Consider the following 24273-nt stretch of genomic DNA (forward strand, 5'->3'; position numbering starts at 1 on the left):
CGTAGTTTCATTGGAGGACCATTGCCTGTGGGATGTCGTGAGAGCGTGTCGGCTGCTTTGTGTTTTGTGCCAGGAACATGGACCATTTCGAAGCGGTATCGTAGTGTCTTTTCTTTTAAGTTTTGAAGGCGAGCGTTGGAGATGTCTTCAAAAGATCGATCACCAAAGATTTTAAGTAGGGGCTTGTGGTCCACTGCGATGAACAAGCTAGGGCATCCGAGGACGAAGAATCTGGTTTTGTTAAGGGCTTCCACTACAGCCAAGGTCTCTCCTTCAATGGGTGCATAACGAGACTCTGCTGGGTGTGTGAATCTACTCCCAATTAAGGTGGTTTTCCAGCCCGATTTGCAGCAAAATGGCCGGGTTGGTGTGCGCAGGCAGTGTTTTTGGGTGAGCCAGAACCCAATGCCTGATTTGGACCAGTCGGTAGCAAGGCATGTTGGTTTTTCTTTATCGTAGATCTGAACGCCCCTCTTGATTTCGTCGATTATGTGATCTTTAGATTCCTCAAAAAGGGTGTCCATGTGTCTGTCCCAACAGAAAGGGTTGCCAGGGCGCAAAAAGTTACGAAACGGGGTCATGCGTTTGGTCATAGAGAAGGCATAAGAGACTTGATTGATGAGGCCAAACCAGGAGCGCACGTCGGTTATGTTTTTTGGTGTGGGGAAATCGCGTATTGCAGACAAATATTTCTCACATGGTCGGACGCAATCTGGTGTGATTTCAAACCCCGCAAACTGGACAGTGTTAGCTGAAAAAACAAACTTGTCAGGATTTAAAATACCATTATGACCACAAATATCTAACCATTGTACTGTCTGGAAGAAACTCTCCTCTATGTTGTCTGCCCAGAGCAACGTGTCATCGATGCACTTGGTTTTGTTCAGGATATGACCGACCAGTTCGTCGTATCGTCTGGAATAGCCGTCACCAGAAGCTATGTATCCTTGTGGGGCCGTGCAATACCTGTAGCGGCCCCATGGTGTGATGAATGTTGTTAGGTGACGGTCTTCGGGCCGTAGCGGTACGCTGTGGTATCCATTCCAGGCATCTAAGACGGTTTTACGTTTACCTGCTGGCACTGCACGAGCTTGATGGAAAGGGGATGGTGTGTGGTGTGTTTCGCGAGTGGCATGGAGGTTGAGGGCTTGCAGATCTACTGTGCGACGTGGTTTACCATTCTTCTTGGCGCAAACTACCATACGGCTCATCCATGTGACAGGCTCGCCTATGGGCACCTGTTCGAGGACTCCTAGGTTCACATCCTGGTCCAGTCCTTGTTTTACCTCATCCTGCCAGTGAAGGGGAACGGGTATAGGGGTATGTACCGCTACTGGTTCAGCATGTGGATCAATCATTAATTTTAACGGGGGTCCTGACATCATGGGTAGCTTTTGGTGTTCACATGTATTAAAAGTGCTGGATGCGTAGTGCTCTAGGAGGAACTTCTGCAACTTCTCTCTATTAGCCTCCGTTGCAGCGAATGGTAACTTTTGGGGTGGTGGTGGGGGGAGTTGTCTCTGGGGGCACGAGCATTCCTCTGTCTGAATATTAGTCGATGATGTTTCCTGTGTCGCTTCGCCAATGCAGGGGAAGGTGGAAGAGATTATACCTAAGGCGATGCAGCCCTCTTTGCTCAAGTAAATCTTGTCAGAGTTGTCGGTGACATAGGTGATTTGTCTGGTTTCAACCAATTTACCACTGTTGTTGGTACCTGTAAAGCGAAGAATAACGGCTCCTAGAATATTTAAGCCTTTACTGTTGGCAGCTTTCATGGAGATATTAACTGGAATCAGATCAGAATGCTTGATGTGAAGTTTATTCAGAGCATGGATACCTGCCAGACAACTCTGACAGCCTGTGTCTGCCATTACTCGAGCCACTGCTGCTTTCGGTGGGGCGTGAAGTTTGAAGCCGAAGTGGGAATAGTCTTCTGAGGAAGTGGATATTTTGAGGTTAATGAATGGTTGGGGCCCAGAGGGCCTTTTAATCCATGATTTTGACATAGCGTCATACTGATGGTGATCAAGTGTAATGGATGAGTTGTTATGATATGTGGTGACAGAACAAAGTTCATTAAACACAGCATTATCTTCAGGTTGGATTGCAGCATGTGATTGTATTCCACTTGCCTGAGGTGATTTCTTCCTGCAAACTGAAGCAAAATGGTGTAATTTATTGCAAGAAAGGCATGTTTTATCAAATGCAGGGCATTCTGATTTTCTGAGACTTGCAGGGGCCTTTCTGCCATGCCCTGTTTTACCACAATAAGAGCAACTCACATCAGAAGCAGGTTTACTTAAGTCATGTTTCACAATCCTGGTTCGGTTAAATTTTTTGTACGAACTTGAGGCATCGGTGCTTGGGGATTCCGTGAATAAAGACGCTGAGCGTTTACCGGCTTCTTTTCTTTCTACAAATCTAAAAACTTCTTCTAGTGTCATGTTTTGATTTGTGTTACCCAACAGGTCAAGTTGTATCTCCTGGTCTTCAATGCCTCTGATAAGGATATCCTGAATAATTGGCTCGGTATAATTCACTTCACTATCGCAGGAAGGGCAATCTAGGAGGAATTTACATATACCAGCTTGCCCCCTTAATCTGGCTCCAAATGCTCGGATGGGTTCGTCTCTGTCTTGCCTCATATTATGGAATGTGACCCGTGCCACCATTACATTTTCTTCACGTACGGCTAGGGCTCGAATGGCAGCAATGACTTCGGCGATAGGTTTTGCGAGGAGGCTGCCTCCAGCAGCTCTAGTCACATCTTTACGCAATTGATCTTCACAACACTCTAGCAGCTGAACAACAGATTCTTGCCCGTTAATGGCTGTGGCATTTACATATTCATCCCACCTTATTAAAAAATATGACCATTCCTCAGTGGTTCCTGCGGCAGTGATGGTAGGCCTCTTAACCTTTTCCACTTGTGCATGTTGCGCTGCAGCACCTGGTCGAGCAGCAGCTGTGTGGTTTATGCAATGTGCGGTCAGTAGGGCGGCAACAATGGCGTCAGACAGGTCGGGGGTCACATAATTGCAATTGTCGATGGGGCATTGTACAGCAGGCATTGTAATGTAGCAAGATCACTGATATTATCATAAATAAGATTCACTTTTTGTTCATGAAATGTTTATTATCACTTGGAAGGCATCACATGACAATGATAATATCTGCAATGAAAGATAGCATGATGAGAAATAAAATGGCATTTGCATCGGCAGGCAAAATAAATTCAATATGAAATTACACTGACACCTAATAGCATATATGGGTCAGTTAGTAAATTCACAGTATACACAGCTAGCTAACGAACCATTTGCTGCTAGCAATAATAGATAATAAAGTTTAGCTAAAGTCTATAGACAATAATACTGTACCATATACGCAGCGAGTAAATGAGCTGCCAAACTGAAACACTGTTTGCTTACATTCTCACAAATGAGCGCCAATGTATAGATGACGCAATACACATAAATGAAATAGGATCCTATAATGCACATAATGTATAGACGACACAATACACATAAATGAAATGGGATCCTATAATGCACATGAATGAAATAGGATCATATAATAATTATAACATGTACAACAGATATGAATAGACAATCCTCTAGAAACGATGTGGAAAGGTAAGAGAGGATGGAGTAAAAGTTAAATGTGTAAAGATTACATTTGAGGGAAATGAAATGCCAGAAAAAATAAACTTTGGAAACAAAATACAGGAAGTTAGGCCGTTTATACCAAAGGTCATTCAGTGTTTCAAATGTCAGAGGTTTGGTCACCATCAAGACGACTGTAAATCAAAAATAAATAAATGTGTAAAATGCGGGGGAGACCACATGGCCAAAGAGTGCAGTAAAGACCTAAACAAGGACCAATTAAAGTGCACAAATTGTTCGGAGAAGCATGTCGCTAGTAAATAGGGGTTGTGAAGCAGTTAGAGAAGCCCAAAGAATACAGATAGTAAAAACATTGGAAAATGCACCTTATGACCAAGCTAAAGTCAAATATAATCAGTGGAAGAGGGAAAATGTGAGGGGTCGTGAAAAATATGACCAGGTCAGTAATAAAACAACAGAAACAGAAACAAAGGGTGACATATTAGGTTCAAATCTTAGTACTAAACAAATAAGGGACGAAACTTTCAAGAGAAATTATGCTGAAATTGTGAAAAGGCAGAAAATAAAAACGAATGATAAAAGCTGTCAAACTGAAGGGAAGGAAACTGAACACAAAGAAAGTTCTAAAACTGAAAACAAAATGGACTCGGAAATAATAATAAAATTATGCAGATTCATTTGTGTTGTACAAAGAATTTTGGCCAATAAGGAAACTTCTGATAGTCATTCAATATTAATGGATGAAAATGTTAGAAGGGAAATGCTAGTAACGTTTGGTGTAACTGTTGACAATTGGGAATTGGAAAATCTTAGGAAGAATTTAAGTGTAAAGGAAAAACCAATAGCAAGTAAAAATGGATATTAATATGTCAAAATGATCTATAATTCAATGGAATGCGAGGGGTGTGTGTAACAATCTGTCTGAGTTAAAACTGATGTTGTACAGTGTCAAACCTCATGTTTGCTGTGTATGTGAAACATTTTTGAAAGAAGATCAACAGGTAAAGTTTATAAACTATAGAGTTCTAAGGAAAGACAGAGTAGGTCAAAGAATGGGGGGAGGGGTGGTGTAATGATCCTTATTAGACGTGACGTTTGTTATGTAGTGGGAAACACCACAGAATATCCAAATGGTATTATGGAAATTCAACACATCAAATAAATAATAAATGCGTATAACCCTAGTGACAGGTTGACTAAAGTGGAATTTGTTTATTACATAGAGAAACTTGGGAGAAATTTTATAATTGTAGGGGATTTTAACGCTCATCACTCCTTGTGGAACCTGATATTGCCGAAAACAAAATCAACAACAGCGGGAAAAGGATAGTGGAAGTATTTAATGAACATGACAATTTAGTACTAATTACAGGGACATTTTCAACAATAGATTTAGGTTTCAGTTCATCCACAATAGCGAATTATTTTAGTATAAAAGAGCTAGCTGACAGGGGTAGTGATCACACACCAATCTTAATATATAGTGACTTGGAAACTGAACAAACTGGGTTATGGAAAAGAAAGAGGTGGGTGTTGGACGATGTTCACTGGCAAAAGTGGAATAATGATATTGACGCAATAGAAGCGGCAAACACATTGGAACTGGATGGTGAAATGCAAGATTTCAGCAATAGAATGATCAAATCTAGTGAAAAGAATATCAGACAAACTAATGAGAAGGTAAGTATTAAATAAATAGGAACGATTTCCATTTGTATTTGGCATGTAGACAATGTACAAACGAGCTACAAGCAAGGGGTGTGCTCTACAACGTTCACAGTGTCACACACAGGTGACGTTCATAAGTCATGGTTCTCTATCTCCTCCCAAGTCTTGATCGGCTAGGAAGAGACTGATTAAGTTTGAACAGTAATTAACTGGGTCATTGAGTTTAAAATGGAAAATCTTCACTGAACAGCCTGATAGTTCTGTAAATCATACTGATAAATGAATGTAATGAGGATGGTAATATGACATCTAATCTAATAACAGGTTGATCAAACATTCTTCAAACTAGTCAAGTTACACAAAGCAATAATTACACTGATGAAAGTAATGCAATGTCTGATATAATATCAGGTCGATCGAGCATTCTACGACATTGGACATAGACATGTTAAGCATGAGATGAAAAATCATAGTCTTCATGCATTTGGGCGTTTTGACAGTCCTGGATGGCCGGCCCACGGCGAGACCAATTGGTGGGATGGGATTTGCTAGTTGGGGTGGAGTGGCTGGCGTTGAAGGTCTGACACGACTTGGTGTTGCTGGTGGGGGCAGTGGAGTTTGGTCGTTCGGCGTTGTGTGTATAAGCTGGCAAGTGTGGTTGGCCGGCTTTACAGGCGTGAGTGGGGGAGGTTGATCGACTAATGTTGGGTAATGTCGGTCAGCCAGCAGTTATGGTTGGTCAGCAGGCGGGTCCAACGGTGTTGATACGTGTCGGTTAGTCTCCTTCGGCTTGGTCGGGGCCGCGCTTGCGGGTGGTTTAAGGGGTATGCCACCATAGGCTATATTTTGCGGCTCTGTCGGGGTCGTAACCGGTGTGAACTTTCTCAGAAATTTCCGATTGCGCAGCGATACTCGGCCCGAGCCATCAACCTTTACCACGTACTGGTCGTACTGCCTTACCTCGACGACTGTCCCGGTCCTGTCCCATTTGGTGGGATGTGGGCCAGTTTGATTCTGGATGCGAACATGGTCACCAACCCGTAGGGGTGGCAGACGGCGAGTGTGTTGTGACCAAGTGTCCATCATGCGGACATGGCGCTTGCGTAGGGCTTCTTCCCTGGATGTCAGGGTTTCGCGCCATGTGGTGTGGGGGTTGTACTTCCCAGGAAGGATAGGGATGAGATCGCGGATCGGGTGACCGAAGACGCACATGGCAGGGGAGATTCTTGTGACTGGGTCTGGAGTGTTCCTGTACTGGAGGACTGCTTTCTGAACGGCATCTGTGTCTAGGTCTCCATTTGTCCCCGTGTTGTTAGTAATCAGGCGCTTCATCGTTTTCACTCCGATTTCCGCTCGGCAATTGCTGTGTGGAAATGCTACCGATGACAGTCGGTGGTGGACACCCCAGTCTCTCAAGAACCCACGTGTTTCGGTTGCCGTGAATTCTGGCCCACCATCGCTGGCAAGTTCCTCAGGAATTCCGTACGTGACGAATGCACGGCGCAGGTTGTCAATTAGTCCTTTGGCACCACTGGTAGACTTTGATATAAGTGGCCAGTTCGAGTATCGGTCCACAATTACCAGGTAGTGGGCGCCCTTGTGAGTGAAGTAGTCGGCACACATTGACTGGAATAGGTAAACAGGCAAGACAGGTGGGGTAGGGGGGGCAGATGGTTGGGAGGGGGCCATGCGGTGGCAATCCTCACAGTTATCTCTAGTCGCCTGTATGTCTGCGGTAATGCCTGGCCAGTACACTGATGCCTCTGCACGAGCAGTCATCATGGAAACACCCTGATGTGCCGAATGTAATGCGGATAGGACACCCTGGCGCAAGCACGTCGGGATGATAACACGATCTTTGAACAATGCGACACCGTCGAAGGTGATGAGCTCGTTCCGTAGGTGGTAGTACGCACGGAGGTGTTGTGGCATGTCATCTTTTGATGTCGGGAACCCATGTTCGATGAGCTCTGTGAGCGCGCGAAGGGCGGGATCGCTTGCTGTAGATTCCCGTACATGGACCCAGGTGACCGCTGGAAGGGAATCTAGGGCTTTGAGGTATGCAGGCTCTTAAGTCGTGCATGTGTCACAGTCCCTCATGCGTATGCCGCCAAGGATATCGTGGTGGACCGACGGTATGGAGTGGTTGCAGACTGATGCACTGTCGTCAGGGAGATACAGTTTTTCTGGGTTGGTGTCGCCTCTTGGATGACGTGAAATGGCATCAGCTGCTTTGTTGCGCATCCCTGGCACGTATACGATGCGGAAGCGGTAGCGCAGTGTCTTCTCCTTTAGGTTGCGCAGGCGGGGATTCGGGATGTCATCCAGGGATCGGTTCCCCAACACCTTTAATAGTGGCTTGTGATCTACCGCAATGACCAGGTTTGAGCCGCCGAGGACAAAGTAGCGTGATTTGTCAAGGGCTTCGGCTACCGCTAGGGCTTCCCCCTCTATCGCGGCATTCCTGGATTCAGCTGGGTGCGTGAAACGACTCCCGACTAGGGTCACCTTCCAACCTTCGCGGCAGCAGAATGGCTTGTCTGTTGGGCATTGGCAATGTTTTTGGAACAGCCAGAACCCGATGCCTTCTTTAGACCAATCGGTCGCAAGGCATGTCGGCTTGGTTTTGTCGAAGATGCGCACCCCGTTGGTAATTTCATCTACAATGGCCTCTTTAGATGCTTGGAATGCGCTTTCAAGATCGTCGGTCCACGTAAATGCCTTGTCGGGTTTCAGTAGCTCGCGGAACGGGAGCATGCGCTCAGCCATACTGAAAGCAAAAAACACTTGGTTTACTAGGCCAAACCACAATCGAGCGTCGGTAAGGTTCTTCGGGCGTGGGAAGTTTGATATTGCCTGCAGGTATTTTGCACAAGGGCACACACTGTCCATTGAGATGGTGAAGCCGGCGAATTCTACCTCGCGACAGCCAAACAAAAATTTGTCGGGATTGAGGGTGATGCCGTTTCTCCCGCAGACGTCGAGCCAAGTGACTGCCTGGTAGAAGCTTTCCTCAATAGTGTCGGCCCACAGTAATGTGTCATCAACGCATTTCGTCATGTCACGGACGTCGGATACTATCTCATCATATCGCATTGAGTACCCATCGCCTGATGCGGCATAGCCTTGTGGGGCGACACAGTATCGATATCTGCCCCAGAGTGTGATAAAGGTGGTCATGTGGCGGTCCTCCTTGTGCAGTGGTACACTGTGGTATCCATTCCAGGCATCGAACACTGTTTTTAGTTTCCCCGGTGGGACACAACGGGCCTGATGAAAGGGCGATTGGGTGTGGTGTGTTTCACGAGTGGCATGAGCATTGAGAGCCTGAAGGTCTACCGTCCTTCTAGGCTTCCCCGTCTTCTTGGCGCAGACTACCATTCTGTGGCACCATGTCACCGGCTCTCCTACGGGCACTGGCTCGATAACTCCCATTTTGACGTCTTTGTCCAGACCTGCTTTCACTTTTTTGTTGCCAGTGTAACGCTACTGGAATGGGGGTGTGATGGGCAACGGGCTTAGCATCTGAGTCAACCATCAAGCGCATCGGTGGGCCCGCCATCATGGGGAGGGGCTGGTGGACGCACATGTTGAATGTGCTGGAGGCATAAAGTTCCTTCAGGTATTGTTGAATGGCCTCCCTGTTACCTTCTGTGACCGGCATGGGGATAGACGTAGGTTTAGGTGGGGGCGCCGTGCGCCGAGGACAATTGCATTGAGATGTCACGCCATTGTCACATGTATCATTTTGCGGTGTACAATTGTCTGTGGTTGCCGCATTGCACGACATCTCACCCAGTGTGGGGAAATCCTTGGAGATTATGCCAAGATCGACGCAGGCTCTGCGTGACAAGAACACTCTGTCGGTCGAATCCGTGACATACACTATTTGCCGAGATTCGGTTTGCGGATCTCCGGCGTGTGTTCCGCAGAATCGGACGATGGCTGCCCCTAAGATACGGATATCTTGTTTATTCGCAGCCTTCATTCTCATCGAGACCGGGAGCAGGTCCGCGGTCGTCAGGCCCACCTGCTCGATAACGTTAACCCCGACCAGACAACTCTGGCAACTGGTGTCGGCCATGGCAGGGAGTGTTGCAGGTCTTGCGCGCTTGACCGGTCTGAATCCCAGGGCGAGGTAATCCCCTGCATGGATGCTGAGTCGGAGGTTTATGAACGGCTGCGGTTGGGAGTTCCGCCTGAGCCATCTGTCGCACATGTTGTCATACAGGTGGTGATCTAGTGCTAGCAACTGTTCACCGTCGATTGTTCGGATATCTGACATGGTACACAACTCTACGAATGCTGCCGTCTGTTCGTCGCATGCGTCTGTGTTGGCAGATTCAGCCACCGATTTACTCTGGCACATTCGCTCTATGTGGTTATCGCGATTACATTTGCAGCACTTTCTACTGTAAGCCGGGCACTCAGTCTTCCTGATTTGCCAGGGCGCATTCTTGCCATGGCCCTTCTCACTACAGTACCCGCAAACAGCTTGTCTGCCACCGTCACTTGCATCCGTCTGACGTGCATCACCCCTGTTTACTGTGTTTTGGCGCTTGATGTGGCGATAAGAGCTGGTGACAGCCTCCGCGCCATGACTGTAGGTGTCCAACAATCGGGACGCAGACTGCTTACCAGACTCTTTCGCTTCGATGAACCTGATCGTTTCCTCCAGCGACATCTCCTGCCGCTGGTCGCTAAGTAGATCCAGCTGGATGTCCTGGTCAGCGATACCTCGTGCAAGCACATCTTTGATCACGTCGTCCGCAAAGTTTACGCTTAGTCCACATATGCACCTCCTGACGTATTTGCACGTGTTTGCTTGAGCCTTCACGCGGGCGTGAAATGCCTGTATCGGTTCCTCGCAGCCCTGTCGCACGTTTGAGAGAGCCGCCCGCGCCACCATTGCGTTCTCCCCGCGCACCGCGAGGGCTTTTATCACACTAAGCACCGCATCGGCGCTGGTGATGTCCTTGCGTAGGCTCTCCTCACAACATTCTAGGAGCTGTACCACAACATCATCGCCTTCGAGCCCGGTTCCCCTGCGGTATTCGCCCCAACTAGTTAGGAAATAGTCCCACTCCCCACTCGAGCCGGCTGCTGATATCGTTGGGCGCTTAAGTTTTTCAACCTTGGTGCTCGGCGGGTGGTATTGAGCTACTGGGCCCTGGGCATGAGTCGTTGTGTATGCGTTCAGGAGCGCTGCGGTAATGATGGGCTCTGTGGATGCCTCGGTTCAATAGGTGCATACAGGCACTGGGCAACCAATGCTTTGTGCGGCCATTTTGCTGCTTATCACTGTGAATTACCTACTAGGGAATTACTGACAGAGTGAATCACTTTAATCACTGTAAACCATTTGGATACGACTGACCTTTTGAGTCCTTTTTGCTGTATTCACGTTCTCCACAGGTTTGCGGGTTTGTTCATATCGTGGTGTAGGGACACACAATCAGGTAGATCTAGTAACAGACTTTAACTTTAATACACAGCAACACTGTTCTTGACAATTCCCGGTTGCATTAGATTCAAGTCCGTTCACTTTTGTTATGGCCATGTTTAGTTTACCCTTGGCTGGCATTAGTCACCACATTATCACTCAGCTCGTTGCATCACTTACAATAATGTCTTTTAACTATGACTTCTCCCTCGGATCGTTTGTACATAAATAGCAACGATTTCCATTTGTATTTGGCATGTAGACAATGTACAAACGAGCTACAAGCGAGGGGTGTGCTCTACAACGTTCACAGTGTCACACACAGGTGACGTTCATAAGTCATGGTTCTCTATTAAATATAACAAGCCATGGTGGAACGAGAATTGCAGTAAGGCAGTGGCAGAGAGGCGACGAGCAAGAAAGCTGTTCACCAAACACCCAACCACTTGCAATAAAATCGACTTCCGCAAAAAAAAAGAAGCAGTAGTGAAGAAATGTAATAAAGTTACAAAAAGAGTTTCTTGGGGTAATTACACGGGTAAAATGAATATGAATACACCTCAGAAAGAAGTTTGGAACACTATTGATAGGATTAAGGGAATTCCAGTTAGAGATAACCATCCACTAACTCATGGGGAAAACAAATCGATTTTCGATCCGATAGAAAAGGCAGAATTGCTAGCTGAAGCCTTTGGGAAAAATTTGTGTGTGGCAATTGAATTAGATTCAGAGAGGGAAATGATTGAATGGGTTGAAATAGCAAAACACAATAATGAATTTCATGATTACAACAAATTATTCTCAATGGCCGAGCTAGAAGAGTGCATCAAAGAGTTGCCAAATGAAAGTGCAACAGGGTTAGACAAAATTCATCAAGAATATGTCAAAGGGGAAACGTCATCAAGTATTGGGTTTTATTAATAAAAGCTGGAGATTTATAAGTTATCCCATGATGTGGAAACAGAGTATGATCTGGCCGGTACTAAAACACGGAAAACCCGAGGAACTACCAGAATCCTACAGACCAATCGCATTATCATCTTGCTTCGGCAAACTAATGGAAAGAATGGTCCATAAACGCCTATACTGGGTGTTAGAAAATAACGAACCATTAGGAAAAAACAGAGTGGATTCAGAAAAACTAGGAGTAACAGACCGGTTAGTTAGACTGGAGCATGAGGTAAGAGTTTCATTAATAAATCGTAAGGTAACAGTAGTTGTTTTCTTTGATCTACAGAGTGCCTATGATACAATAAACCTTACAGCTTTGATGTATAAACTCGCACGAAAGGTCACAGGGAGACTGTTAGCATAGCATGAGTGCTTTTTGAAAGATAGGGAATATGTAGTAAATGTAGAAAATAAATATTCTAACCCTAGAAAGATTAGATCAGGGGTTCCTCAAGGCTCCGTCTTAAGTCCTACACTATTCAATATCACGATGAGTGGCATACCAAACGTAGAACCAGTCAAAAGTTCAGAATTTGCAGATGATACTTGCTTCTTTGTAACTGCAGATACAATTGAGATGGCTTGTCTGGAAATTCAGGATGCGATTGAAAGGTTTTACGAATGGACCCAGAAATGGGGGCTAAGGATAAATACAGGAAAGACGAAGATAATGTATTTCACAAACAAAAAATAGATATCTTACCTAAAATCAAAATCGACAACAATATAATTGAATGGTTATATAAATACAAGTATCTAGGATTGGTATGGGACAGTCCAGGACTCACTTGGACACATCATATCAACCAGGTAAGAGCAATATGCTACCAGAGACTGAATTTATTGAAGTCGGTTTCCTCTTACACCTGGGGAGCAGATAGGAAAACTTTGCTGATGTTCTATAAGGCTTACATTTTAAGCAAAATTGAATATGGAGTTGAAGTATATTCGTCAGCAGCTAGAAGTAACTTGGAAAAATTGGAAAAAATACAAAATATTGCTTTACGAATAGCACTTGGAGCCAAAAATACATCACCCATTGTATCACTACAAGTTGAAAGTAACGTGACACCAGTAAGAATAAAAATACAGTACAAAATGTTGCTTTATTATGTAAAATTAAAACAGTTAAGTAGGAATCACCCAACTAGCCAGGGAATTCTAAACGATAAAAGACTAGACGGTAGAGGATGGAACTCGGGTTATTTAAAAAAAAAAAAAAAAAAAAAAAAAAAAAAAAAAAAAAAAAACATTTATATTATATGTACAAGACATCGTGATTAGGTGGAAAGTGAAGTTAGGGATGCAACGGGAAGAAAGGGCATTTCCCATTGCAGCCCCCTGGCAATGTATTGGTAAGTATCTTGGTATTAACCCAATGGATGACATTGACCAGGAGGAACCTAATAACAAATTTATTCAAGAGTTCTGTAGAATGAAAGAGGAAAAGTATCTTAACCATTTAGACATATATATATATACGGATGGGTCCAAAAAAGAAATACATAGTGAGGAATGGTCATGTGCAGCTGCCTATGTTATTCCCAGCCTTGACTTTTATTGTAGTTTTAGATTAAACCCAGCAACGTCTATTCTGGGTGACGAATTATTTGCTATATGGGAAGCGCTGAAATGGACAGGGGTTAATTACAGGAGCAAAGAAAGAGACGGTAATATTCACAGATTCATTTTGTCCGCCATTTCAATGATAAATAATAAGTATGCAAAAAGATTCGAAACAGTAGTGCACAATATACAGTAGATGCTAATCGAAATGAATAGCAATTACAATTTTGTAAAACTGCAGTGGATTCCAAGACACTAGAGAACCATGACTTATGAACGTCACCTGTGTGTGACACTGTGAACGTTGTAGAGCACACCCCTCGCTTGTAGCTCGTTTGTACATTGTTTACATGCCAAATACAAATGGAAATCGTTCCTATTTATGTACAAACGATCCGAGGGAGAAGTCATTGTTAAAAGACATTATTGTAAGTGATGCAACGAGCTGAGTGATAATGTGGTGACTAGTGCCAGCCAAGGGTAAACTAAACGTGGCCATAACAAAAGTGAATGGACTTGAATCTAATGCAACCGGGAATTGTCAAGAACAGTGTTGCTGTGTATTAAAGTTAAAGTCTGTTACTAGATCTACCTGATTGTGTGTCCCTACACCACGATATGAACAAACCCGCAAACCTGTGGAGAACGTGAATACAGCAAAAGGGACTCAAAAGGTCAGTAGTATCCAAATGGTTTACAGTGATTAAAGTGATTCACTCTGTCAGTAATTTCCTAGTAGGTAATTCACAGTGATAAGCAGCAAAATGGCCGCACAAAGCATTGGTTGCCCAGTGCCTGGATGCACCTATCGAACCGAGGCATCCACAGAGCCCATCATTACCGCAGCGCTCCTGAACGCACACACAACGACTCATGCCCAGGGCCCAGTAGCTCAGTACCACCCGCCAAGCACCAAGGTTGAAAAACTTAAGCGCCCAACGATATCAGCGGCCGGCACGAGTGGGGAGTGGGACTATTTCCTAACTCGTTGGGGCGAATACCGCAAGGGAACCGGGCTCCAAGGGGATGATGTTGTGGTACAGCTCCTTGAATGTTGTGAGGAGAGCCTACGCAAGGACATCACCAGCGCCGCGGGGAGGAGCCTGGTAGGCGAATCGGAGGATGCGGTGCTTAGTGCGATAAAAGCCCTCGCGGTGCGAGGGGAGAACGCAATGGTGGCGCGGGCGGCTCTCTCAAACATGCGACAGGGCCGCGAGGAACCGATACGGGCATTTCACGCCCGCGTGAAGGCCCAAGCTAACACATGCAAATACGTCAGGAAGTGCATATGTGGACTAAACGTAAACTTTGCGGACGACGTGATCAAAGATGTGCTTGCACGAGGTATCGCTGACCAGGACATCCAGCTGGATCTACTTAACGACCAGCGGCAGGAGATGTCGCTGGAGGAAACGATCAGGTTCATCGAAGCGAAAGAGTCTGGTAAGCAGTCTGCGTCCCGATTGCTGGACACCCACAGTCATGGCGCGGAGGCTGTCACCAGCTCCTATCGCCGCATCAAGCGCCAAAACGCGGTAAACAGGGGTGATGCACGTCAGACGGATGCAAGTGACGGTGGCAGACAAGCTGTTTGCGGGTACTGTGGTGAGAAGGGCCATGGCAAGAATGCGCCCTGGCAAATCAGGAAGACTGAGTGCCCGGCTTACAGTAGAAAGTGCCGCAAATGTAATCGCGATAACCACATAGAGCGAATGTGCCGGAGTAAATTGGCGGCTGAATCTGCCAACACAGACGCATGCGACGAACAGACGGCAGCATTCGTAGAGTTGTGTACCATGTCAGATATCCGAACGATCGACGGTGAACAGTTGCTAGCACTAGATCACCACCTGTATGACATGTGCGACAGATGGCTTAGGCGGAACTCCCAACCGCAGCCGTTCATAAACCTCCGACTCAGCATCCATGCAAGGGATTACCTCGCCCTGGGATTCAGACCGGTTAAGCGCGCAAGACCTGCAACACTCCCTGCCATGGCCGACACCGGTTGCCAGAGTTGTCTGGCCGGGGTTAACGTTATCGAGCAGATGGGCCTGACGACCGCGGACCTGCTCCCGGTCTCGATGAGAATGAAGGCTGCGAATAAACAAGACATCCGTATCTTAGGGGCAGCCATCGTCCGATTCTGCGGAACACACGCCGGAGATCCGCAAACCGAATCTCGGCAAATAGTGTGTGTCACGGATTCGACCGACAGGGTGTTCTTGTCACACAGCGCCTGCGTCGATCTTGGCATAATCTCCAAGGATTTCCCCACACTTGGTGAGATGTCGTGCAGTGCGGCAACCACAGACAATTGTACACCGCAAAATGATACATGTGACAATGGCGTGACATCTCAATGCAATTGTCCTCGGCGCACGGCGCCCCCACCTAAACCTACGTCTATCCCCATGCCGGCCACAGAAGGTAACAGGGAGGCCATTCAACAATACCTGAAGGAACTTTATGCCTCCAGCACATTCAACACGTGCGTCCACCAGCCCCTCCCCATGATGGCGGGCCCACCGATGCGCTTGATGGTTGACTCAGATGCTAAGCCCGTTGCCCATCACACCCCCATTCCAGTAGCGTTACACTGGCAAGAAACCGTGAAGGCAGGTCTGGACCAAGACGTCAAAATGGGAGTTATCGAGCCAGTGCCCGTAGGAGAGCCGGTGACATGGTGCCACAGAATGGTAGTCTGCGCCAAGAAGACGGGGAAGCCTAGAAGGACGGTAGACCTTCAGGCTCTCAATGCTCATGCCACTCGTGAAACACACCACACCCAATCGCCCTTTCATCAGGCCCGTTGTGTCCCACCGGGGAAACTAAAAACAGTGTTCGATGCCTGGAATGGATACCACAGTGTACCACTGCACAAGGAGGACCGCCACATGACCACCTTTATCACACCCTGGGGCAGGTATCGATACTGTGTCGCCCCACAAGGCTATGCCGCGTCAGGCGATGGCTACTCAAGGCGATATGATGAGATAGTATCCGACATCCGTGACATGACGAAATGCGTTGATGACACATTACTGTGGGCCGACACTATTGAGGAAAGCTTCTACCAGGCAGTCACTTGGCTCGACGTCTGCGGGAGAAACGGCATCACCCTCAATCCCGACAAATTTTTGTTTGGCTGTCGCGAGGTAGAATTCGCCGGCTTCACCATCTCAATGGACAATGTGCGCCCTTGTGCGAAATACCTGCAGGCAATATCAGACTTCCCACGCCCGAAGAACATAACCGACGCTCGATCGTGGTTTGGCCTAGTAAACCAAGTGTCTTATGCTTTCAGTATGGCTGAGCGCATGCTCCCGTTCCGCGAGCTACTGAAACCCGACAAGGCATTTACGTGGACCGACGATCTTGAAAGCGCATTCCAAGCATCTAAAGAGGCCATTGTAGATGAAATTACCAACGGGGTGCGCATCTTCGACAAAACCAAGCCGACATGCCTTGCGACCGATTGGTCTAAAGAAGGCATCGGGTTCTGGCTATTCCAAAAACATTGCCAATGCCCAACAGACAAGCCATTCTGCTGCCGCGAAGGTTGGAAGGTGACCCTAGTCGGGAGTCGTTTCACGCACCCAACCGAATCCAGGTATGCTGCGATAGAGGGGGAAGCCCTGGCGGTAGCCGATGCCCTTGACAAATCACGCTACTTTGTCCTCGGCTGCTCAAACCTGGTCATTGCGGTAGATCACAAGCCACTATTAAAGGTGTTGGGGAACCGATCCCTGAATGACATCCCGAATCCCCGACTGCGCAACCTAAAGGAGAAGACACTGCGCTACCGCTTCCGCATCGTATACGTGCCAGGGATGCGCAACAAAGCAGCTGATGCCATTTCACGTCATCCGAGAGGCAACACCAACCCAGAAAAACTGTATCTCCCTGACGACAATGCATCAGTCTGCGACCACTCCATACCGTCGGTCCACCACGATATCCTTGCCGGCATACGCATGAGGGACTGTGACACATGCACGATTGAAGAGCCCGCATACCTCACAGCCCTAGGTTCCCTTCCAGCGGTCACCTGGGACCGTGTACGGGAATCTACAGCAAGCGATCCCGCCCTTCACGCGCTCACAGAGCTCATCGAACATGGGTTCCCGACATCAAAAGATGACATGCCACAACACCTCCGTGCGTACTACCACCTACGGAACGAGCTCATCACCTTCGATGGTGTCGCATTGTTCAAGGATCGTGTTATCATCCCGACGTGCTTGCGCCAGGGTGTCCTATCCGCATTACATTCGGCACATCAGGGTGTTTCCATGATGACTGCTCGTGCAGAGGCATCAGTGTACTGGCCAGGCATTACCGCAGACATACAGGCGACTAGAGATAACTGTGAGGATTGCCACCGCATGGCCCCCTCCCAACCATCTGCCCCCCCTACCCCACCTGTCTTGCCTGTTTACCTATTCCAGTCAATGTGTGCCGACTACTTCACTCACAAGGGCGCCCACTACCTGGTAATTGTGGACCGATACTCGAACTGGCCACTTATATCAAAGTCTACCAGTGGTGCCAAAGGACTAATTGACAACCTGCGCCGTGCATTCGTCACGTACGGAATTCCTGAGGAACTTGCCAGCGATGGTGGGCCAGAATTCACGGCAACCGAAACACGTGGGTTCTTGAGAGACTGGGGTGTCCACCACCGACTGTCATCGGTAGCATTTCCACACAGCAATTGCCGAGCGGAAATCGGAGTGAAAACGATGAAGCGCCTGATTACTAACAACACGGGGACAAATGGAGACCTAGACACAGATGCCGTTCAGAAAGCAGTCCTCCAGTACAGGAACACTCCAGACCCAGTCACAAGAATCTCCCCTGCCATGTGCGTCTTCGGTCACCCGATCCGCGATCTCATCCCTATCCTTCCTGGGAAGTACAACCCCCACACCACATGGCGCGAAACCCTGACATCCAGGGAAGAAGCCCTACGCAAGCGCCATGTCCGCATGATGGACACTTGGTCACAACACACTCGCCGTCTGCCACCCCTACGGGTTGGTGACCATGTTCGCATCCAGAATCAAACTGGCCCACATCCCACCAAATGGGACAGGACCGGGACAGTCGTCGAGGTAAGGCAGTACGACCAGTACGTGGTAAAGGTTGATGGCTTGGGCCGAGTATCGCTGCGCAATCGGAAATTCCTGAGAAAGTTCACACCTGTTACGACCCCGACAGAGCCGCAAAATATAACCTATGGTGGCATACCCCTTCAACCACCCGCAAGCGCGGCCCCGACCAAGCCGAAGGAGACTAACCGACACGTATCAACACCGCCGGACCCGCCTGCTGACCAACCACAACTGCTGGCTGACCGACATTACCCAACATCAGTCGATCAACCTCCCCCACTCACGCCTGTAAAGCCGGCCAACCACACTCGGCAGCTTATACACACAACGCCGAACGACCAAACTCCACTGCCCCCACCAGCAACACCAAGTCGTGTCAGACCTTCAACGCCAGCCGCTCCACCCCAACTAGCAAATCCCATCCCACCAATTGGTCTTGCCGTGGGCCGGCCATCCAGGACTGTCAAAACGCCCAAATGGCATGAAGACTATGATTTTTCATCTCATGATTAACATGTCTATATCCAATGTCGTAGAATGCTCGATCGACCTGATATTATATCAGACATTGTATTACTTTCACCAGTGTAATTATTGCTTTGTGTAACTTGACTAGTTTGAAGAATGTTTGATCAACCTGTTATTAGACTAATGTCATATTACCATCCTCATTACATTCATTTATCAGTATAATTTACAGAACTATCAGGCTGTTCAGTGAAGATTTTCCATTTTAAACTCAATGACCCAGTTAATTACTGTTCAAACTTAATCAGTCTCTTCCTAGCCGATCAAGACTTGGGATGAGATAGAGAACCATGACTTATGAACGTCACCTGTGTGTGACACTGTGAACGTTGTAGAGCACACCCCTCGCTTGTAGCTCGTTTGTACATTGTTTACATGCCAAATACAAATGGAAATCGTTCCTATTTAGACACAAAGGAATCCTGGGAAACGAGCTGGCAGATGCAACCGCTAAACAAGGGTTGAATAACACCTGTACTATCAACAACCACTTGTCGATGTACTATCAACAACCACTTGTCGATGTACTATCAACAACCACTTGTCGATGACAGAGAAGAAAACAATATCAAAGAGAAAAATGATAGAAACCTGGCAAATGGAGTGGGATGTTATAAAATCAAGTAAGTGGATCGGTACCTTTAAACCTATTATAGAAGATTGGGAGACAGCTTATTGTAGCAGTAGGAAAATAGAAACTGTAATGGGAAATTTGAGAATGGGACATGTTAGAGTAAATGCATATTTACATAGATTCAAAATGACTAATACACCTTTGTGTAGCACATGCAATGTAGTAGAGGACATTTCACACGTAATGATAAATTGTAAGAAATATAATCTGCAAAGAAAGGATTTAGAAGTAAAATTAGCAGGACTCAAATTGAATTGCTCTATGAATAATCTATTAGGAAAACACGAAGAAAAGGATATACAGTAAAGGGTGAAAACTGCTTTTATAACATTTCTAACTAAAACTAATTTACTAAACTCATTATAATCATCTGTAGAATTAATTATCCAACAGAGGAATAAGGATTAAATTTAGTCTCTAAACCCACATAAATGTTCTTTTGTAAAGAGACCACATTTAATGCAACGATTTTGCAATAGAGAAACCACAGGAGGTTGTTTTAACTATAAATAAATGTAAATGTATTTAAATGGAAATGGTTTTAATAAAGTGTGATATATATATTTTGCACAATAAAAACGATATCAATGGAAGGGGGGAATATGGATATTGTTTGAATAAAAGGTATTAAGCCTCATGTGGGTGAGTGAACATATTATCATTCATTACATTCGGTGAAGGAGTTAACGTTTACTAACAGACTAACACTTGAAATTTATCAACTGTATTGATCAGATCTAATCTTTTATCTTGTATCATATTTACAGGGAAGTACAGTGGCTGCAAGAAGCGGGCCAGATCTCCTACTAAAATGGAAGAAGAAGAAGAAGTAGTCCTGACTCCTGAGTCGTCTCTCATGAGTGAGTCTCCTCTCCTGTCTCAGAGTTCCTTTTGCCAATGTGGGCGTCGTAATGGGCGTATTACTCTCGATATCCGGTTACATGCGTTTACGAAATAACATTTCCTTTGTGTTCCTTAAATGGTGACCGAGTGATATAATACTGTTCCCCAACAACGAGTGTTTGAAGCCTAAGAAGGAATTCATCGTTAGCAGTCACTTTGGAATAATGATTTCCAGCAAGAGTGAAGAGTGTTGAGAAGCTCCCCAGAACGCCATGTTTTACACGTCGGCAACAGGTAGGGTCATTTGGGTTACCACACACATGATTCCGCCATTTATTGGATTTACTTGTGTTTATATATATATATATATATATAATATTATGGTACGAAGCTCCTTTTTAAGTGTAGCATGGTGGAACAAACACAGCCCATTTCCTTTGACTTAATTGTAAGCCCCACTGCATTGCTAGGTTTTCTATAAGTTTGATGCTGTAGCTTTGGATAAAACTTTATTTCTCTCATTTTTCTGAATCTTGCATATATGCAGCTATTTGTTAACAAGAGGTTTTTTTTATTTCACCACTTTCTTAATCTTACATGTATGTTGACTCTTATATGTGGGCGAATTGACTTGTGGACGAAATGACCGTAATTCAAATTGCCTAATTCTTCTAGGCATAGTGAACTAAGGTACAATCTTTTTATTATCCGAAGATAGCCGCTACGGTATTATTGTACTGTATTACAGGGCAATGTAACCTAGGAAAAAATACTACTTTTTTCTATAGAAAAAAATCCGCTTTTCGAAAATGACGCTCGTTCCCGTCGCAAATGAATAGTTTCAGAAATATATATATATATCCATATCCTACAATAATGGGGGACCCCCCAGTGGGAACTTGTGGTTTTGGATGGGGAAAACATACTGGGGAAACGGTATATAATGGTAAAACAAGCCTTTTTTTCTCTATACATTACCTTCTTGCATTTTCAATAAACGGAGGAAAAGACAAAACAGTAGAAGAGGATAAACTTTGGAGGCGCCGCTGCAAAGGCTATGTGTCATGAAAAATATGGTAATATTGAGCTGCGGCAATGATAGCGTAACATGCTAGCATTAGCAGTGATGTTCTTTTTATTTTTTGTCATTGTACTTGTCGGTTGTAGGAGCTCTCATTTGTTTGTTTGTTCATAGCAGCTTTCGACCTTCTGTGCAAAAACCCCTCCTCCCTGCGAACAGACTCCTCCTCCACCAATAGGATTTCTTCTTCTCTAGCTGTGAAATGTAACTATTCGACTTCACCTGCTTTATTCAAGTAGATGACCTGATCCAGTACAACTATACCATTCCTTTTATGTAATACTGTACCCTCGTATACATATTACGTTTGACCCAAGTATTACAGTACTTGTTTTATTAGCTGATATCTTATAAAATCACCTCATTTTATATTCCCATTAAATATTATTTATCATACACTCAATTTTATCTCGCTTTATTACTTTTATACATTTTGTTATTACCTTGTCACGCCCCTATTTCACATAAATACTTGCTCTGGACAAGTTTCCCATTCTGGTTCATTCATGTTTATGCTCTAGACTCCGTTGCTTTTCCGTTAACTAATCAGAACCCATACGTATGGAAAGTTTGCACAGGGGGGTTAATATTTCCCTTTTTACATGGAAACCTTTGTCCAAGTCAGGTCTTTGTAAGTTCAAGTGACGTCTTTTTGCGTATTTCATGATGGAAGTTTTAGAAACTTGTAACGACTGCAGTATTCCATACTTGAAAGCATTTAGGTGAATTCCAATGTTGATAATGTTCTAAAATCTCGTAATGTAATAGCCCGTTTACAGTGCCTAAATGCTGTACTAAAACTAAGATATCTAAGACAAAGAAAAAATGGCGATGTAGATATACAGAAGTTAAGACGTCACATTCACAACACCCCGGTGACCCACGAGTTTCATCGTCCCGGTCATAAAAGTAAGTCATTAACTTCTATAATTTTAATGTGTTAGTTTTACTAGTTTTTTAGCCTGCGCAGCTCAACATTACTGCATGCCAGTACATACGAGCTTGATGATTTTGTTTTCTGGTGAGCGAAGCGAGCCCAAATTGGAACAAGACCCATCATATATAAAAATCCTAACAGAAAATATATGTTTTTCAGTATTAAATAACGTCATTTAACCGGTTTTCACCATCATTTCAACCACAACAACAACAACCAGTTCGGCTACTTGAAGTTAGTCGGACTGGTTGTTCTGTTTGTTTGCGGTTGAAATGAACGTCAAATTTGGTCAAATCACGTTATTTACTACAGGAAGACATTTTCTGTTCAAAATGATAATCTGTAATACAGTAAAACTTTACCAAAAAAAAAAAAAGGGACACCTACTAACTTAACCTACAAGCCGTGCCCTTAAAATGCCCTAGTCTTTGTCAACGGCCACTATACATACAGGTGGCCTCTATCATACATACAACCACACCTCCCCCACATGTCTACTACTGTAATAGTGACATTTTCAACAGACAAGACGTGAATATTGAAACCCTCTGCAAAACAAATCTTCAAGTATTTTCGTGTACAAATACCGGTAAAGTTTTACTGTATTACAGTTTCTCATTTTGAACAGAAAATGTTTTCCTGAAGTAAATAATGTGATTTGACCGAATTTGACCTTCATTTCAACCGCAAACAAACAGAACAACCAGTTCGACTAACTTCAAGTAGCTGAACTGGTTGCTATTGTTGCGGTTGAAATGAAGGTGAAAACCGGTTAAATCACGTTATTTACTACAGGAAAACATATATTTTCAGTTAAAATTTTCAAATATGTCTTTTGTTATATATATATTGTTAAAATGTTTAAATATAATGACTTGTTCAAATTCTGTGTATCTTCACTCACGTATGTACTGCGAACGCTAACATTAGCAACGTTACCAATGTTACACAGCGTTACCAACGTTACGATGTCATTACTAACGTTAGCAATGGTACGGTAATATTAGGATGAGTATTTCAAGGCATTTTTCCATATACCCTTTACACAATATATAAAAAGTTACAAAAAGGTTACAGAACCTAACAAAACCACCTAATCTAACCTAGAAGTTCATAACATTAGCAACACTATATATATAATGGTTCTTGTTCCGCCACTGCCTTGCTTACGATCGCAGGAAAACAAAACATCAAGCTCGTATGCACTGGCAAGCAGTAATGTTGAGCTGCGTACACTAACAAAATAGTAAAACTAACACATTAAAATTAAAGAAATTAATGACTTATTTTATGACCGTGACGAAGAAACTTGTGGGTCACCAGGGTATTGTGACTGCGAGTCTGTAACGGCTTAACTTCTTTGTCTTAGGTTAGTACTGCACTTGGGACACTGTAAACGTTGGGCTACAGTATTACATTACGAGATTTTAGAACATTATCAACATTGGAATTCACCGAAATGCTTTCAAGTATGGAATACTGCAGTCGTTACAAGTTTCTAAAACTTCCATCATGAAATACGCAAAAAGACGTCACTTTAACAAAGACCTGACTTGGACAAAGGTTTCCATGGAAAAGGGAAATATTAAACCCCCTGCACAAACTTTCCATACGTATGGGTTCTGATTGGTTAACGGAAAAGCAACGGAGTCTAGAGAGTAAACATGAATGAACAGAATGGGAAACTTGTCCAGAGCAAGTATTTGTGAAATAGGGGCGTGACAAGGTAATAAAATGTATAAAAGAAATATAGCAAGATAAAATTGAGTGTATGATAAATAATATTTAATGGGAATATAAAATGAGGTGATTTTATAAGATATCAGCTAATAAAACAAGTAATACTTGGGTCAAACGTAATATGTATACGAGGGTACAG

Source organism: Palaemon carinicauda, chromosome 43 (assembly GCF_036898095.1).
Source record: "Palaemon carinicauda isolate YSFRI2023 chromosome 43, ASM3689809v2, whole genome shotgun sequence".
NCBI lineage: Eukaryota > Metazoa > Arthropoda > Malacostraca > Decapoda > Palaemonidae > Palaemon > Palaemon carinicauda.